We start from the raw sequence: 20,181 nt of genomic DNA on the forward strand, positions 1-20,181 counted from the left end.
GTTTTAAAGATGATACGAAATAATAATTAGAAAGCATTTATAATACCTCCTTGCACATAGTAAACCCATCAAAGTATTTGTTAAAATAACCAAGTGATTCCAGATCCTAACACTTTGCAGCTTTCTGGTAAGTTCCACTATAAAGGGCAAGGTGGAATTGCTTTTGGCAACAAGCCATACAGAGTACTTTATGACTAATAACATTCCAGTTGAGGAAACAGAAAACACACTTGGAATTTCAAAGGGAATTTAGTAAAGGGAATTGGTTATGGAATGTGGGGAAACTGGAAGAGTGGAGGGGGAAGTGGGAGAAATCCAGGTAAGTGACTGTCGGAGGCAGCCAGAACCTAGACTCATGAAGGAGGGCCCCACCTGGGGATTGGCTGCCACCTTGGAAGCAGGGACAGTAGAGAAGGATGCCACTTAAAGAGCTGGGATAGTGGCAGGGATACAGCTGCCTCCATAGACACCAGCCAAAGAAGGGAGAAAATAATGAGTGAGAAGAGGCCCAACGGCCTCCCTCCCTCCCACCTCCTCACCTCTGGCCAGGGTCCTGCAGTGGCTGAACCTGGCAAAAGAGCCGGAGGATGTTGGCACATTGAAAGTTGTCCCTAATCCTTTCCTCATTTTTTTAAAAAAATTCTTTCTTCTTTCAGTTCTGGGTGAATGTTTATTTCTTCCTTTTGTTCCAAACTGTTGATCTGAATCCCGGCTTCCTTCCCATCACTGTTGGTTCCCTGTATATTTTTCTTTATTTCACTTTATATAGCCTTCACTTCTTCCTTTATTTTGTGGCTGTACCCAGTAATTTCTCTAAGCATCCTGATCACCAGTGTTTTGAACTCTGCATCTGATAGGTTTTCTATGTCCGTTTTGTTTAATTCTTTTGCTGGGGTTTTGTTCTGTTCTTTCATTTCGGCTGCATTTCTTTGCCTCCTCAATTTGGCAGCCTCGCTGTGTTTGTTTCTGTGACTTGGTAGTATGGCCTAATGTAGTAGGTGTCCTATAGGGTCCAGTGGCACAGCCTTCCCTATCACCCAAGCTGGGTACTCAAGGTGTGCCCTTGGTGTGGGCTGAGTACACCCTCCTCTTGTAGTTGAGCATTTGTTGTTGTTGGCAGATCAATGGGATGGATTTACCCAAGCCACTCAGCTGCAAGGATTGGCTGTGACCACTTACCACCACCCTCCACCCTCCAAGGAGGATGAGCTGTGCAGGGGAAGAGTGGTGGTGCTCTGATGAGGTCTGTAGCTGTCCACTGTGTGAACTGGCCCTGGGGTTTCCCAGGTGGTGCAGGCCAAGGTCAACCCCAATATTTGGTTTGACCGGGGCCACACTGCCTGAGCTATAAAGCAATCTGAGATGGCTTCCACTGGTGCTGGGCTTGGAGATTCGCAGGAGCAGCCAAGCTGTGAATTTAAGCTGGCTGCTGGCAGTGCCAGGCCTGAAGCTCTCTGAGGCCAGCTGTTCTTTCATAGGATTTAGGAAGTTGTGAAGCATGAGCCAAGACTGGCCATTCATATGGAAAAGCAGCTTGGATGAACCAGTATATTGAGTGGGGCAGAGTCTCTGGGGAATCTCCAAGGCCGATCAAACAGTGCTAGTCAGATTGATGGAGTTTCAGATATGGCACCAGCTTGTCAGCTCTGTAGTGGGAGGGTTTAGAAAAGGGATAATGACCTCTACATGCCTTAATGCCAGACACTTCAGTTCCTCCCTGTATACCACTGGTGCCTTTCAAACTGCTACCCAAGTGCTGGAGCTCAGGAGTGAGTCTGAGTAGGTGAGTCTGTGTGGGGGTTCTTTAAGAGGAACTGCTTGGGGCTCCAGAAGTTTCTTCTATCAACTGAATCCCTGCTGGTTTTTGCAGCCAGAAGTTGTGAGGACTTATCTTCCTGGCACTGGAACCTTGGGCTGGGGTTCTGGTGTGGGGCTGGGACTCCTCTCTCCTGAGATAGCCCTTCTGAATTTTTATCCATCACACATGGGTGAGAGACCAGACCTTTCCACATCTGCACCCCTCCTACCCATCTCGGTGGATGTAGTTTATTTAACTCTGTAGTTGTCAGACTTTCATTCAACTCTGTTTCTGACAGGTCTGGACGATGGATCTATATTTCAGTTGTAATTTTGATGTGGTTGTGCGAAGAGGAGAGCCCTGTCTGCCTACGCCACCATCTTGACCAGATCCTGTCATAGAAATGTTTTAGCTGATCCCAGGCACATGGCATAGATCAAAGGTTCTTGAGATCAAGAATTCCACAAAGCTTTGTGAGCCTGGGGAACCCAGATGAAACCACCTGTGATAGAGCAGGAGCTACAGTTTGGAAGCAGGATAGCTATCACTCATGCCCTAGCAAAATACCTTTTGTTTATTGCCAGGACCTGACACCGCCCCACTTCATCAACTGACTAGACCTCAGTTTAGAACAAACACATGGGGGTAGTGTGGGGGTGGTTTCACTTCCATTCTTCTTACAGTGAAGGATTTAGTCAAGTCTGCCCCAGTGTCAGGGAACTAGGTCGACAAGCAAATGATGATAAGTTTTTGAGGAAGAATAACACTCCTTCGGGTCCTGAAGCAGAAACCTGCTTTGTTACACAGCCTCCCAAGAGAGAAATATCTCATTTTAGGAATTGGGATCATTTTAGGCATGCCAGGGTTACAGGCGAACTGAAGAGTGGTGCATATCTTTTCAATGTGACTGGGGCACCCGCAGAGAAAATTGGAGCCTGAGAGAAGTTTCATATATGCCTGTAAATTTAGCTTCCGCTCCCCAACCCCAGAAAAAAAATTGATTTTTTTTTTTTTTTTTTTTACAAATTATAGAATTACTTCTGAAGTGATTAGCTTTTCAAATGATCCCTCATCTATTTTGGCATGGGCAGGAAATTGAATTGAATTTTTCAGATATCTGGCATTTTATGAAGAATAATTTAGGATTTCACATTAATTCAAAAAGCTCCTACATGTTTTTGATGAGTTTGTACATAGTATTATTTCTAGGTGCCTTTGGCTCATTATTAAGACTTTAATGGGTCCAATTTACGGGGAAGCCATATTGAAACAAGAAGTGACAATTGTTGGCCAGCCTTTGGATAGCCTAACTTAATGAAAATAATCCTTTTCTGCCTTTTAGTTCTGAGACCAAAAAACAAAAAAATCAACATCTCTATTTTCCTTGACTTCATCCGCTGGTGTTGCATCTCTGGGAAAATGGTGTGCTGGTGGTGAATGTATCTCTGTAGATGCTCCCCAATCCTCTGTCCCCTTCACTGCATCTTTAGAGAAATGCTTCACAAAGTATGACTAGTTCCGACATCTAGGTTTTCGTGCTCTCTTAAGGGACTTCCCTTATGCACACTAGAGGTCAAGAAATAAAGTTCTTTGAAGGTACTCCTCTGTATTTACTGAGGACTGAAACTATTTCTTTGCCTTGTGGTTCAGCTGAAACACAGATGTGCTCGTTCAAAGAATTAAGAGGTCATAACATGTAGTGCCTGACATGCAAAACCATAGCAAAATGGATGGGTTTTCAGATGATCTGAGGAGACGGGACCTCAGCTCCTTTCTTGTACCTCAGACTGACCTGGACATAGGTTCCCTTCCCTCAAAGGTGTTTAAGGTTAGCAGCGCCTCTGGGGAATACTCCAGCCTTCCCCAAACCTGTTTCTCAGCCCAGCCCCTCTCACCTTAGACCAAACTACCTTATAGGGATCCTTGACTTCATGGACAAGCAAAGTCATTCTCTTGAGAATCACATGGGCTTTACTGACTCTCTTGTTCTGCTTAGAGGCTTGTTTGGTCCTTCTGGACCCCTGAACGTCTCCCTCTCAATCCTGACCATTTCTCTCTGTCCCCAGTAGCTACTTCTACTGTTTGGTTATGCTGGTCTCTTACAAAATGGTGTCTTGCTCCTGTCCAAGTGGCCTCATCCAGGGCAGCACCTCAGGCTTGTCTACTTCACTTCAGCTATCGTCAGCTGCTATGACCTTTCTTTGAGGTGCCCCCTTTTGGCCCAGTCACTGCAGTCCCACTTGCCTTCTGAGCCATCGCCTCTTGCCTAATTCTGACATCACAAAGCAGAGAGTGAGTCCTCCAGGGCCCAAGAGCCGCGCACGATGGGAAAACTTCTTCTGGGCTCACTTTACCAGCTCCTGCCATTCCTCCTTCATCCCTGGCGCCATCTAAGGCCAGAATCCCAGTTTCATTTTGATTCTCTGATATACTGCAAATATACACAAAGAACAGCTATCGTAATTTCTTACAAGGCTAGAAGAAAGTTGAGCCCCAATATCCCCTGTTTAATTCCTCTGTTACCTATGAAATTATCTCCAGAGCAGCTGGCTTTATCGCCTTGTAATTTAGATGGCTTGTTGATTTGGGGGGAAAGAATTTCACAGCGGAAGTCCACAGTGAATCTGCAGCTGAGACTCGTGCATTTCAGAGAACAGCCCCAGCCCCAGACAGGCAGACTAAACACATCTACACAACCAGCCTTTTGCTTTTAGCTCATTATAGTCTGAAAGTCAGGAGAATTAGGTAAGTGTAATGGGAGAATGAGGAGGCAATGATAAAAACCTCAAGTCAGAATAATAATAATAAAATGTATTTATTTAATAACCTGTTTCCAAGGATAAAGTAATAAAGAGGCAATACATCATGATGTAAAGGAGCTTACTATTTTTCTGGCCAACCGTATTAAAAACTAGTGTTTGGCAGGTCATATAAGAACTTTAAAATGACCAGACTTGTTTTCTCAATAAAGTATTTGGCTAAAATGAAAAGGTCGTCCTGGTGGCTACTTGGAGAGAATATATGTTAGAGCTTCTCTGTCTTTTCTTCCATTGTTTCTTGTCACCCTGCAAGTGCTTCTGATTCTTTCAGCATGTAGTCTGGGAAGAGGGTTTCATCTTTTGTTCAGATGTGAGTGCATCTGGGTGGGTGCCCCAATAATTCTGTCATTATTGGCCACGTTCTTCGCCGCCCCTGAGTTGTGACGGGAGAGAGGGCAGGCATTGGAAGGCCACAGCAAAGCTCATCTGTGGGATGGATCAAATGTGTACTTCTTTGCCTTTCTCCCACCCACCCACCTGATGCTTTTCCAACCCCAGGAGCATAGCTTGCCCTCAGAGCTTTAGAAATGGAAGGGTCCTTTTGACATCTTGTCATCAGCCCTTTTATTTTTATTTTTTAATTTTTCTATCAAAATTCTGTGTGTCAGGTTTAATAGTTAAATAACTGTATAAAGTTTTTCAGGAAAAAGAGCAGGTCCTTGTTCTCCTCCCCTTAAACACTTTACTGTCCCCAGATGCTATCACCTTCAACTCCTTTAGCTGCTTCATTTGGCAGTGAATTCCATATCTCTTCATAGCATGTTTATATTGCTGTTTCTTGATCTTTCAGGTTGAGGCATTACCTAATAACTTCCCATGTGGAAGATGAAGATTCAGCTGTCTTTTCCCCACTCCACACCACCGCAGGCACACATCATTCCCTTCCTTTCCCCCCCCTTCCAGTCGCCCAGTATAGTTACATCAATGTTGTGCTTATATCTTTATTGTACGTTTTATTATGACTGGGTGAATACTATATTTGATTTTCATTTTCTGAATCTTTTTGTTTTCTCTGTAATAACTAATCACCTTGTTTATTTGTTTGTTTAGCTTTCTATGTATTATTTGTCCTCCAATTAACTTTTCTCCCTCCCTTTCCATCTATTTGTCTTTCTGTTCTATTGGACACTAGGAGAGTTCCTGCACTTTATCTCCTAATCCTTCCACTGAGTTTTTCCTTTCTGTTGCCATATTTTGTAAGAATTCTTTTTTTGTTCATTGAAGTGTCCTTTTTACATCAATCTTTCCTTATTTCATAGTTGTAATTTCTTCTCTTTTTCTCTCCAAGGGTATCAGCATTGGATTTGTTTTTCTCTTCTTACCTTTTGGTCTCAATTTACATTCAGGTTGCCTTTTTCTGTCTGTTTCAGTCTACATCTTTCATAGTGGAGGTTTTCCTCAAGTTTCCGAAAATGCTTGCATGTTGCTCAACCAAGTGTTTGAATGGGAGACTAGAGACTAACAAGAAGCTTAAGCAGCTGAGCTGATCACGCTTCTCTAAAAGATTATCTGGCTGGAGTTTGATGGTGGAACCAGTGCTAGTATCTGCCAGTCTTCACTGCTGACCTGGTCAGGTTCCCCAGAGGAGATGCTTCCGATTCCAGCTTGGAGGGGAAAGGCCTAGCAGTCAGCCTGCTGGAACCTGGGGCAGGAAACAGACTGGATATCTCAGCATCTAATATGCAGACAGTCACTCCATCATTCTCTTTTCTCTCAAGTGCCTCTGGTGTCCCTGGGTCCAGATACTCTCTGTTCTATATCCTCATCAGAGAGAATTTAAAAAGCTTTCTAGCCTTTTTTTTTTTTTTTTTTTTTTTTTAATTGGAATGGGGCAGAGTATTTGCCTGGCTATGTGTCTCTTTACTTCTCCAAGTAGCACCTTAGGATTCAGTTCTCTTTTGTTAGCTAAGTCCATTACTACCTGTCCATGTGCTTTCCAGGCTCCAAAACATTGTATCTGTTAGCTTCTGCCATCTTCTGTTCTTTTTATAGGTTTGTACCCTTTTTAACCTTTTATCACAGTTTAGGAGGAACTGGAGGTAACAGTCCAATTAGTCGGGATGTGTTTCATCTGCTTCTGCTTCTTCGTCCATAAATTGAGAGGACCAGAGAGTTGCTGAGCGAGGATTCTAAGCTTGCAACCCAACTTAATAGCAGAGCAGGAACTAGCACCTACATTTCCTGACTCCTCGTACAGGACATCCTCTTTCAAAATAGACAGTATCGTCAATAATGGCTTCATCCACAATGAGTGTGTTCCTGGGACGGTGTGATGAGTTTTAATAGGCTCTTTTGCAAAGAGCCCTTTGTATTTTTGCTTTGATTGTATCTCATTAGGAGACAATAAACCAGGAAGCATCTGAGAGCTTCCCAGCACCTTCATCCTCCACAGATAGGCCCTGTGGAAGGGAAGGACTAGTGAAAAAGGTTGGTAAGACAGTAGTGGCTATGCTAAGTTATATTGCATGTAACTTTTGTGCCCATTCAACTTCCCATGTAACTGGAGTTGTACCAGGTCCTACAAACTTGTGGGAACAAATGAGGTTACAGTCAGAGACCCAAAGTCCACTGGTGCTTGCTTGTCCTGTCTGCTGTCGTAGATGCTGAGTTCCCTATCAAGTACCCTGCCAACATGCCTATAAGTCTCCGGGGGTGACTCCTGGGTGCTCACCAAGTTCAATTCCATTGAGAGCCCTCACTTCTCCCTCATCCCTCAGCAGGTACCACGATCTCCCACCAGGCATGGCAGGTCCGGTCCAGCCCCTGCTGGGCCTTTAGCCCCCCACACTGGAGGCCCAAAGGCCCCAGAGCTGTGTGACACACAGGAAAGTGTACTCTTGCTTTTTAGAGGGGTCCCAAAGCCATACAATTGGGCTTGATGTTTTATAGACTTTGGGTAAAGTAGTTCTTCCTGGTTTTTACATAAAGCTCTCTTGTCTGCTTGCACTCCCCTCTTCTACTCCCCCCACTTGGTGACTTTCTCTGTGTCTCTCTCCCTAGGAATCAAGATGAGCCCTTGGGGTTAGCCTGCTACACTGAACTAGATATGCCCTCTGATAACAAACACATAATTAAGTTCATTCGCTTTCATAGACCTCCCTCAGTCCTCAGCAAAGAGACTTACTTGTACTGGGCCTGCAAGTAAGGAAATCTAAATCCCACGAATGGACACTGCTTCACCTCAGGGTCTCAGGCTCAGATCCTTATCACATCTTTTAATATAGGTAGTACACACAATATCCCCAAACATGTGGGGAAGGCCTTCTAGTCACAGGGTGTTATACAGGATGCTAGAGAGGAGAGAAAAGATGGAAAATCTTGGCTCTTGAGAAACTATAATATTTGTAAAATAGATACAATAGAAGGTGAGCGATCCCCAGTTCAGTGGAAGACCTGTACGAAGTGAGCGAGGAGAACGGAGTTGGGAGAGAAGACTGGCCCGGAGCTGTCTGTGACCCGCAGCAGAGGGAGAGTGCTAACGGGCAACAACTTCATTTCCCTGGCGGTCATTTCCATTGCTCTTGGCATACTAAGTGCTCAGAAAAGGTTTCTTCATTATCCAAGTGCAATATTTGAGGTACTTGCGAGCATGCTGGGTTGAACTCAGAAGGGATCCCAAAAAGGGAAATGTTGTTTTATTAAAAAGTTTAATTACAGAAAGTTGTGTATTGATCACTTGCTTCTAGTCATGTTTGTAACAGTGATTATACACCTAACTTTTCAAGTGCAGACTGATGAGTGCTGGGCTCGTCAACCCCAGACACCATAACATAGCAGAGTCCCCAATTTGTTCTTGGTTGTCATTCAGTCCCCTTTGTTATTCTGTGGCTGAGACAGATTTAAAATTGATTTCCTTGCCTCAGTGACATAGACACAATTCTTAATAAACAAGGGGCTCCCAGATAAAGCCCTTTCAGTGTGATTTCTGGAGAAGCAGGGAACTGGATATTTTTGTTGAAGAACATACAGCTCTCCGATGTAACCGGAGCATGCCACCTCTTTGCCAAGACAGGAAGGCAGGTCACCTGGGAGCTGGCCTCAGATTGAAATAATGACATGAGTTCTGGGGGGTGGCGAGAGCCTTTTTATAGCACTTATATAATATTTATGAAGCCTTTTACTAAATATGGAAGATAATTTTTGAAAAACGATGAGTGATAGCTATCATTAATTAATGTACAACTTTTACATTTTTTGTTTATGATAATCCTAAGGGCATGTAATAGATACCTACTCTATACCATTTAATCTGCCGAACACTCTACAGATATTATTTTATGAGTATTCAATGTACTTGTCAACCCTGTAAGGTAAGCACTGGTGAAATGAGGAAAAGAGAGTTACATAGAAACATACATAACAGTGGCATAAAACAGGCAATTATCACAAAGGCTACTGTGTACCCAAACCTAACACTGTATAAAAAAAACACTACTTGACCCATAAAATGAACTTCTAGGCACTAATGAATTATTGGTAATTCTTCAACCATTATGAATATAGTCTCAAATGCTTCACTTGAAACCATTCCTATTTTTGGATCTCATGAAATGTAACCTCCGTCAGTTAGGAAGTGGCCCCATAACTGACAGAAAAGAACACAAGTTAAACAGCAAACAGTCCAGTTGGTGGAATCATATGATGTGATGTAGGCTTAGGTCGGTGTTTCTTCCCTATGCATATGTTGCTGGAGAAAGAACGGTGTCTTTTTCTTTTTTTTAATAATTTATTTATTTGTTTATTTTATTTTTAGAGAGAGGGGAAAGGAGAAAGAGAGGGAGAGAAACATCACTGTGTGGTTGCCTCTCACTCACGCCCCCAACTGGGGACCTGACGTGCAACCTAGTCATGTGCCCTGAGTGGGGATCGAAAGGAACAGTGTCTTATGTATTGAGAAGTGGAAGTGAGCCCAGCACTAGAAATGCTTTCAGCCGGAGCCCCCATGGAGCAGGGGCCAGCAGTCTGCTCCATGTTCCCACGTGATCATGTCCTATGAATATTGTGCCCCTCAGAAAGGTTGAGCAGTACTGGCCTGATATGTAACAAAGGATATTTGTCATTTACTTGACATAAATGAAAATATGCAATCCAGGGTGGAGTACAACTGCCCAGTGACAATCTTATGGATTCAGGCTCTTCCCATCTTCTGCTTTGCCATCCTCTACTTTTTGGTTTTGCTTCTCTTCTTTGTTGCCCCATCATCACAAGGTGGTTGCCCCAACCTCAGACATCAGGGATTTATGCAGGAAGGAAACAAGAAGAGCACAGAAAACAAGGGAGGGTGTTTCTCGTTGCACCAATCTGTTCTTTTATCCAGTGAGCAGGGGAGCTGGGGGCGGCTTTTCCCCGAGCAGGTCACATGACCACCTCTTGCTGCAAGGGAGGCTGGGAAGAGAACCACCTGCACTGGCACTACTGATCTCCATCCACTACCTTAACTCAAAATCAGGTGTTCTGTTAGCAAAGGCAGAGAGGCACCAGTGGTAATGGCAAACACAACCTATAAGGGAGAATCCAGGATCTTTTAGTGGGACAGATTTTCTGCTTCTTAAGTAATTGTTTAGACTGTTTCCACCAAAATACCACCCACAAGATCATTTACCCCTGAAACTAAAAGTCTGCTCTGTGCAAGTAGGTTTGGAACAGAGCACCCCGCAGGTTTAAAAAAGGTTTGTGCAAATATTAGTCAAAGAAATTTGTTGTCAGTATTCATTTTCATTCAGAGACAGACATCAGCATTTGTGATTTCGTAGCTCTTAAGTTGTAGAACTAGGTATGATTTCTTTTTTGCTTTTTTTCTCCTGTCCAACACTTTACTAATTTTTTCATCATGTATTATATTTGCAATGAAAAGGCATTAATATTTTAAATTACTTTAAAATCTGATGGGCTTTTTGGAACGTTGCTTGAAGTGTCTCAAGAATTGGACTGCACAGCTCGTTTCGTTTCATTTCTTAAACATTAAAATGAAAGTCATTGTAATACAAATGTCTCTCACCACAGATTTTAAAGTGAACTTTTCTTTGTTCAAACAGTATTAACTTTGGATATTTGAAGTTGTTTTTTCTCATTTCCTCAAACTTGGCAGAGGAAAGTATTATTTTTCTTGTGTTTAAAGACTATCAGAGATTTGTGGCACTGAGGGGAGAAACTACACATAATCATTGCCTTTGATTAGTTGATAATTTTTAGAAGATTGGTTCATAATATCCCCAAGTGCTGACTTGGAAGAAAAAAAAAAGAATAAGAAAGAAAGAAACCACCAGCCACCCAGGATCTTTTTTTAATTTGCAATCTGGGATTTGAAAAATAGAAATAATTCTGAACCAATTTTCAGTCTCTGATAAGGAATAAACTTTTTCAGCATTGTGAATTGACTTTCTGATTATGAAAGCTATATGGAAACTTTATACTGTAGGGAACTTGGGAAAAAAAGTAGTTATTCTTAATCCCCATTACCTTGATAGAATTTTAATGGCTTTGTAAACCCCAGTCAGGCTCCGTACAGTTCATTATATGGTGGTAATCATAGCGTAAATGCCACTTCATATTATATCATACATGTTTGTGTGGTACTAAATGCTCTCTTCATGCTTATTTTCATGTTTTCCTAGGTTTATTTTTATCAAAGACATACTTTGATAAAAAATATATCCCATTCACTGCCTACCCTATTTCCTCTTCGCCAAAGGTAATCATTTTTACCTTTTATCTAACTTTTTGGCTATTTCTCTTGAGGGGTTGGGGGGGAGGGAAATTCCCCCCTTCCCCTCTTGGTTCTTGTAGCTGGTTGAATAATTAAAATGTCATAAGGTGATTAACAGGAGAAAGTCAAGTTTTAATATATCCACGCAGGGAAGTCACAAAAGCATGAAAAATCTCAAAGACAATGAGGCAGCAGGAGGTGTACATGTCATTCTGAATTAAGGAAGAGGTAGGGACCCTGGACTTCAAAGGGAAGTAAGGCAATTCATGGGTAGAAGAAAATAGTTAATGTTTAGTAAACAGATATTTGCTGGACCATCTAGAGACCAGGGGAGACAGAGAGGACTCGGATCAGTGGGCCTCTCTACTACTACACCTCATTCAGATTAAACTATAGTGTTCAGTGCTGAGAGCTGCTTCCTGGAACAAGTCTCCATCTGAAATTCTTTTAGGCAGTTAGAGGGCAAGTCAAAGGGTCTTCCTGAGACTTCTAGGCCTTAAAAATAATCAATATCCCAAAGAGGCATTTTTTGGGGTGACAAACTTTGCTCTCTATCACCTCTAAACAAAATGCTACTTTGTGGGGTATTTTTGTTCCCACTTGGAAGAGGATAATATAGCTCCCTTTAATCACCCCATCTCTCATTAACCATTCTCAATCCCTCTGCCTTCCTAGTAGAGTTGCACTGTAATTTTGTTTAGGTTGTTATTTCCTTATTATGTCATAAACACTATTCACAACTGTGCTTTATTGTAAAGTATAATTACTTTTCCTTATATTGTTCCCCAAAGGGTGTTCTGTTATGTTTTGTTTACCTGGTTGTCTACATACTTCTTAGTAATTGAATCTCAAGCTCTTCCCCAATGTCTGATTGGTCCAGGTGCATGAGCCATAGTGCATCACTGTCTTGTCACCCACCTGAAGAATGTCCACCCAGCGCTGAGCAGATCCAGTCTATGCCAGCTGCCCAGCTTTCGTCCTGGCACCTTTCTTCACCTTTGTTCTGCGGATTCTCTTGGTTTCTGATGTTGAGTCCCCTGCTTCATAGTTCTCATAGCTCCCTCTTCTTGTTCCCTTGTTTTTGTGGAGCCCATCCTCCAGTATTTTTATTAGCAAAGGTCTCGTGGGAAATAAATTTTTGAGATCTTCCATGTCTGAAATGTCTTTGCTAAGCTCATTTGTAAGTAATAGTTTGGCATGGTATAGAATTTTATTTTGGAAATAGTTTCCCTTTAGCAGCAATTTTCAATCCATGTGCCACAATAATTTTTAAAACATACAATACCTGACTATTTAGTCAGGGGCAGTGACCTATTTTCCTTTAGACTGTCAGTTGAGAAAATGACAACAGACAACACAACAATAGCCATCTGGTGTGAATGCCCTGACTTGGACCATAAATATATAGGTCATAGAATAGACTTGCATCGTATTGGTCACGTCGCATAATAAGGTTGCATCTGATTGGTTAATTCTTGGTACTAAATATCCTTATCAACAAGTATATAGGCACCCAACTTTTTTTTTTTTAGGTCACTTTGGAGCAAAAGGGATAGTTAATTACTATCATTATAATTTTGTTTGCAAATCAAAACTATACCTATTTTTGTCAAATCAGCAAAAAAAAATTATATATGTGTGTGTGGTGTGTGTGTGTGTTCCACGGAATTTTAGTAATTAGTTTATATGTTCCACGAGATGAAAAAGGTTGAAAATCTCTGCTTTAGGTTTTTTAAGGCATTATTCCATTGTTTCGGGCTCCCTGGTACACGTTATTGAGAAGTCCAAAGCCATTTTACATCCTAATCCTTTGCTTATGACCCATTGCCCCCTCCCCTGTCTGAAAGTTTAAAGATCTTCTCTTTTTCCTGACAAAGTGCCTTGGAGTGGGTGGTATTTTCGTCCTTTGTAAAGCATATTCTGTGGGCTTTTTCAGTCTGCACTCTCTTGTCCTTCAGGCCTTCAGGTCTAAGAAGGTTTTTTTTTATTTTTTCTTTTACTTTTCCTTTTTGTTTGCTTTTAGGTCTAAGACATTTTCTTGATGACTTCCTTGCCTCTGTTTCTCTCTTTCTATATATCTTCACTTGAAAATTGAAACAGCTAGACTGATCTTCAATATTTCTATTGTGGTTTTTTTTTCCTCTCTCCCATTTCTTTGTCTCTTTGCTCCATTTTTTGTTGAGATTTCCTCATATTTTCATAGAACCTTGTTATTGAGTCATTTCTACTATTACATTTTTACTTGCTAAGATCTCTTTCTAATTTTTTTAAGATTTTATTTATTTTTAGAGAGGGGGGAAGGGAGGGAGAAAGAGAAGGAGAGAAACATCAATGTGTGGTTGCCTCTCGTGCACCCCCAGCTGGGGACCTGGCCCACAACCCAGGCTTGTGCCCTGACTGGGAATCGAACTGACGACCCTTTGGTTCACAGGCCGGTGCTCAATCCACTGAGCCACACCAACCAGGGCTTCTTTCTAAGTTTTTTAAGTATCATGTTTTTTACTTCATAGTTACAGTAACTTACCTAAGGATATAATTAATAGTTGGGATGTGGGTTTTGGCCTTTTCTCCTCCCAGGACAATAAGTTTCCCTCCAATTAGCTTTCTTATGTATTTGTCTTTCACAACAGTGACTTATCTCAGATTTCTGGTAATCTTTGTCTGGTCACCCTTAAAAGTGTGCCACTACACATCTGTAGAAACAGAAAGTAGATTAGGAATTGCCCAGTAGTGGGGGAGGTGGGGGGAATGGGGAGTGATGAAAATGTTCTAAAATTGGTTGTGGTGATACTTATACAACTCTGAATATACTAAAAACCATTACCTGTACACTTTAAATGGATCCATTGTGTAATGTGTGAATAATATTTTGATTAAAGTATTGCAAACACAAAGCGAGACACTGCAAGAAGATTAAAATCTCCAAGTGTGCACCTGAGGCTTATCACCCGTGGGTTTCTCTGTAGGGTAATCTGGCTGAGCTGTTCAGTTGGGGGAACTGCTGATACCAGTATGTTTGCCTTTCCTCTTGGGTTGACTAGATTTCCCGGGTAAGACTCTACCAATCTTTCATGTCATCCATCAGAGGTGTTTGGCTGTCAGCTTTCTGGGAGCTGAGTGAGGGAAGAAGGCTGTCTCTGAATCCATCAAGCTGACACCCACCTAATCTCCTCATTTCCAGTATGGTCCCGTAGCCCTGCACAGTGCCCAATGGCCCCCCTCCCCCAGTAGAGAGAACCCCTGGAAGATAATAAATCCTTTTGTTTTAATGCCAGGGTTGAGAAAGGGCAGTTTCCCCATGGTAGGGAGTGGGGGAGATGATCTGCCTGCTTCTTAATCAGACTTGCAACCAAACATAGTTATATTAGCTGCCACATGTGTGCACACACACACACACACACACACACACTTTCAGAGATACTTGTACCCCTAATTCCTGTGCTTTTTGAGAGTTCTGTGAATCAGGTTTTTCTAGGCTTTTTCCACTATTTTGTTTTAGGATAAAAAGCAAAGGTAGGAGCATCTTTACCTGAACACAACTACACATTTCACCTTCTCCAGTCATTCAGGACCATAACAATATATGTTATTGAGATTACTTTCTTATTTCAAATTCTGATCTGGAAAAAGAAATACAATAACTCCTTGCTATTGAATAAAATACTCTTGTTTTATACAGAATCCAAAAATATGAAGATATTTCTCTGCTACCAAGGGGAAGAATATTCTTTTTCATATGCAAATAGAAAACTCAGTACTCTAGGAATTAAGAAAACCAGTAAGTGCATTCAAAATCCTAAGGCTTATGATAAACTGATTTAAGATAGATGATGTAAGCTTCTGTTCAAGTCATGAAGCATTTTTTACCTTAGCAAGCGATCAGAGTTCTCAAATTCTGACTGCCTTGTAAAGATAAGATAGATTTTATTGTTAAAACATTTAATTTTATCTGTGGAATATTACTACTTGTCTTAAATACACTTCTCATGTAGTTCTGTGATTTGAAGGGAGTCATACGCCTGTCTATATGGACGCTGGGGCTCTGGGTATTAAAATGATAGGGAGGACAGTGACCAAACTTATCATCCTCTGTGGTACTTGACCTTGAGGCTAGGGACTGATTTAATTCCTCTTTGCACTTCTGATGACTAGAATTGTACCTTATACCAAGTTAACAGCTCTACTTTGTTTGTTTATTTGTTTTTGGATATCATTTGTTTATTATAAAAGATACACAGAAATTATTTGTATAATGAACGATTTCAGAACTTTAGTGTATGGGCAGCTTCACGTGATGCCATTTCAATAGTGATTTATTTCCGTTTACATCCTTTCCAAGAATGCCACCATCTCTAAATAAGCAATCCTTTTCATCTAGAACTACTATGGTGCCTCCATATTCTGAAAGAACTTGATCTCCAACTTTCATGCTAACTGGTTGAATCCACTGTTTCCTTTGGAGCTACTACTGTTGCTTGCAATACTTTTTCTTGAGATTTTTCTCTAACTTCCATTTGTTACAGTTTTCGCAGCTCTCCCTTCAACTAATAATGAGGGGAAGAAACTTTCTAAATGTCTGTCTGGGTGCCACAATTCATACTCTGGTCCCACAGCCACAAGGAGAGAGACCTGCAATCCAGCCCTCTGGACACATGAACTTGGGAAAAACCAGTGAACATTTTCTGAAATGCTGATCAAGTGAATAACTAAGAGAGGGAAATATCTGTAGTCAACAGCACAATTGTGTCATATATATTAACAACATCAAGACAATTGTAAATAACATTTCAATGTAATAAACCTTGGGCCGAATTCTGCTTGTTAGTAACCATGATCTCTAGGATTAAACACAGACTCTAAAATCTTATGATTCTGTTTCTCAACCTAAAATATCACCATTCTTGCACTTCTAAAAAGAACCTTTATCTCATTCCATTGATAAAAGAAATATATATTTGATTTAGATTATTATGAAATGCCACTTGACCTTTCCAAAGCATTACAGGCATTTCAGAGCAGCTACATAATGTGTGGGAGTCTGTGCAAAATGAAAATATGGGGCCCCTTGTTTAAAAATTATTAACATTTTCAGATGACAACAGTAGAGCATTAAACCAAGCATGGGCCCCCTCTGAGAGCCACATGCCCAAGAAGCCAGCTCTGTGGCCATTTCTGGAGGGAAGACACTGTTGAGGTATCTTCTGATATTACTTTACTTTTGTCCAGCTATTACAGGGACTAATATTTCCCCTGCTCAGGGACTTTTTACTATGAGAGCAGTTGGAAACCATTTATTATACAGCCATTGCCTAAAACTTTGCATTTTAGGTACTGCCTAGATCTAAACCATAAAGCTATTACACTTCAGACAATAGTTCCTCAGACTGCCTGCTTCCCAATGTGGCAGTCTCTGGTGATGGTGATTTTCCTGTACTTTCTTCTTGATCTGACAGTATCTTTCACTGGGTCAAAGTCTTCAAGCCAAATCAAATTAAATCTTGAGATCTGATCCCCAAGGGAAAAAGAATATGAATAAAAATATACCTCCTATTTCTCAGCTCCTGGCAGTGGGTAGAACTGCTCATTCTCTCCCCGTGTCACTTGTTTTTCAGCTCAGTGCATCTGAGCACCTGCTAGTCATATCAGAAGGAAACTAAATCAATAGCATTTTCTTCCCTGGTGGCAGTCTTCAAACTTCCTTCTCTTGCCACTAAGTCATCCTTCTTCTTCAAGACTGCTTTATATTCAGCTGTGTCCAAGATTGCCTTGTTTGTTTTGAGCTTGGAATGTGATAGACACTTAGAAATTTATGTGGACCCACCCTCACCCATTGAGGCATTTTACGTGAGCACAGTGGACTGAAATGCTCTTAAGAGTTTCAAAAGGATTATTATGATGCCATTAAGGAAGTAGAGGGCCTAAGGGATATAAAAGAGCGAATATTTATTCATCACGAGTAAACATCCGATCTTAGCTATTTCAGAACAGAGGTATGTTATTAATAAATTGAATTTGAATAAATTGGCATCTCAGTTCTGTGGTTGCCTTGCTGTGAAGGGAGCTCCCCTGGGGCTTCCGCCAAAAAAGCAGTAGCTGACCCAGTACTAACCTGACTCCCCGTACAGTCCCGGAAACCACTGGGGCTGGCGTGTGGAAGCAGGCTGAGAGCTTTCTTTTCCCAAGGGGGAGAGTGCAAACCCACGCATGGAAGTTACAAAGAGATGATTGTTCTATAGAAGGAAGAGCTTAACAGTGTGGTTATAGAAGTAATAGGCTACCTCTGAAAATGCTAAGCCTCTCACTGGAACTGAACGACCATCTGGGAAGACTACTGTAGAAGAAAGAGAAACACCACGTGGCATTTCTAAACTACAATGGCTTTAGGTTTTCCTTCTGACCCTGCAGTTCTTGAGTGCTTGATCATAACAAATCCAGAGCTTCATGGGAGGAGAAAAAGTCTTATACATGTATAACCCCCCTCTTTCCTTCCCTGTAAATGGAGTGAAACCAAACTAGTAAGTGTGTGGACTTAAACAGACCTGAGGCTTACACTGCCCATACTTGCACAATGTGCTTCCTTTGAGGAAACTGTAAGATTATTTAACCATACGTTCCAGTTTATAAAGGTAACCTAGCATACAAGCTTTTTTTAAAAAATTTTTTATTGATGGATATTTTTCGTTTAGAGAGAGAGAAATGCAGAGAGAAAAGGCAAGGGAAAAAGAGAGAAAAACATCGATTTTCTGTTCCACCTATTTATGTAGTCATTAATCAATTTTTGCAAGTGCCCTGACCAGGAATTGAACCTGCAGCACTGGTGTATGGGGATGCTCTAACCAAGTGAGCTACCCGGCCAGGGCTAGCAACAGCCTTTTGAATTAGAATGCCACTCTGTCATCCACCAGCTCAATAACTTAACCACCCCAGAGCAAGACAATAATGACATCTACTTCACAAGGTTATTTATTGTGAGGATACGATGAGAAAATATATATCACTATCCAGTACAATGCCTAGAATATAACATATACTCAAATACCCATTTTAAAAAATAAGATAGCCTTCCAACATTTTTATAGACATACTAGCTGCTGGGCACTGTGCTCAGCATGCAGGATCAGAGGATACCTAGAATACTACTGGGTCCCAAAGGATGAATAACTGCATTCTTTCTACCTTATCCCTGGACCTCCAACATAAAAGCAGGTTCCAACTAGAGTACTGGTTCTAACCAGTGATTGTGACACAGTAATTTAACTTGGAAGTTCAAGGTGAAGATGGAGAGCAGAGAGTACCCCTGGAAAGGCGAATGCTCTAGCAGAGTTTACTTCCCCATTGCCACCTCTGATGTACAGCCTTATTCTGAAAGACCTAGCCTTTTAGCCTGAATTAATACCAGTCACGGACTAAAAATGGCTTAAGAAAACTAACTCGGTTCCAGACCTCTAACACAATACATAGGAGGCATACAAATTTTATCCAATAAATGAATGACGAAGTAAATGAGGTCAATCTTAATCCTTTGGATTAACTGTAAAATGATACCAGGGCTCTGTATTTACTAAAGATTAGAAAATTCAACCTAGTTCTTCAGTGTTTCCATATATAAGCCATCCAAAAATACAGATAGCTATCCTTCTCTATTAAAAACATGTAATTGGTCTTCAAAAAGCAAAAAAAAAAATTGGAAATATGTCAGAAGGCACAGGAGCCAACTGAAACAGCTCTCAATAACTAACACTGGAACAGTTTGAGCAATAAGATAGTGTAGCATTGAATAAAACCCCAAAGAATAAATAAATATACAATAGTCCATATCAATATTAATATATGACTGACTTAATTAATTAGTTGACTAATTAATAGGGGTAAAGAGACAAATTTTCCATACAGGAAGTCCAAATAATTTATGTAGCAACTTGCCTTCACAGAGGTGGGGTATAACTCCTCTTAAGAATGGGCTGCGCCCTGGCTGGTGTGGCACAGTGGATAGAGCACTGGCCTGTGAACTAAACGGTTACTGGTTTGATTCCCGGTCAGGGCACATGCCTGGGTTGTGGGCCAGGTCTCCAGTTGGGGGCTCCCAAGAGACAGCTACACATTGTTGCTTCTCTCCCTCTCTCCCTCCCTTCCCTTCTCTCTAAAAATAATAAATAAAATCATAAAAAAAAAAAAAAAAGAATGGGCTGCACGTAGTGGCTTGCTTTCAAAAAGTCTAGTTGGGAAGGGGAGGTGGGGGTAACTTTAGAGTAGAGAAAACTGATAAATACCTCGTTGGCCAGGTAATCAAGGTTAATGTCATTAGTGATGTCATTTTAATAGTATAATACATAACTCTGGGTATGATGTGATAAGAATGGTAGTTTGTGATCTTCCTTCCAAAAACCTGTAAATACTCTCTAACCTTGAAAAAAACATCAGCCAACCCCAAATTGAGGACCATTCTACAAAGTACCTCTCAAGATTTTCAAAAATAAAAAAGGTCTTAGAAACCATCATAGTCTATAGGAGCCCAAGAAGATATAATGACTACATGTAATGTGATGTCCTGATGGGAATAGAACATCAGGAAATACTTAAAAAACCTAAATATGATATGGAATTTAGCTTTCTTTTTATTTTTTAAAAGGTAGTTGGTGCTTCTCCTCTCAAAACATTACCAAAACCTACACCACAATCATATATTACAGTCGCATTTTGTTGTAATGTGAATGTTGGGAATTGTGTGTGAAAACTACCCTTGAGGCTTTACTTGAAATGAGGCATACTTACTATAAGAGTTGTACACATAAGGACAATTCAGAAATCTGTCAGATAGCATGGGTCTTTTTGTGGGTAGCCTTAGCTGTGATTAGTGT

At 41.1% G+C, this 20,181-nt stretch overlaps 1 protein-coding gene and 1 pseudogene across 2 annotated transcripts in view; one reads left to right on the plus strand and one right to left on the minus strand.

The window, feature by feature from the left end:
* The window catches only part of PIP5K1B (phosphatidylinositol-4-phosphate 5-kinase type 1 beta), a 326,134-nt gene that overhangs the window by 248,170 nt on the left and 57,783 nt on the right, over window positions 1–20,181 (plus strand). The window lies entirely within an intron of this gene.
* Window positions 7,324–17,882, minus strand: LOC150013128 (10 kDa heat shock protein, mitochondrial pseudogene; annotated as a pseudogene).

Source organism: Furipterus horrens, unplaced genomic scaffold, assembly GCF_987537825.1.
Source record: "Furipterus horrens unplaced genomic scaffold, mFurHor1.1.pri manual_scaffold_4, whole genome shotgun sequence".
Classification (NCBI taxonomy): Eukaryota; Metazoa; Chordata; class Mammalia; order Chiroptera; family Furipteridae; genus Furipterus; species Furipterus horrens.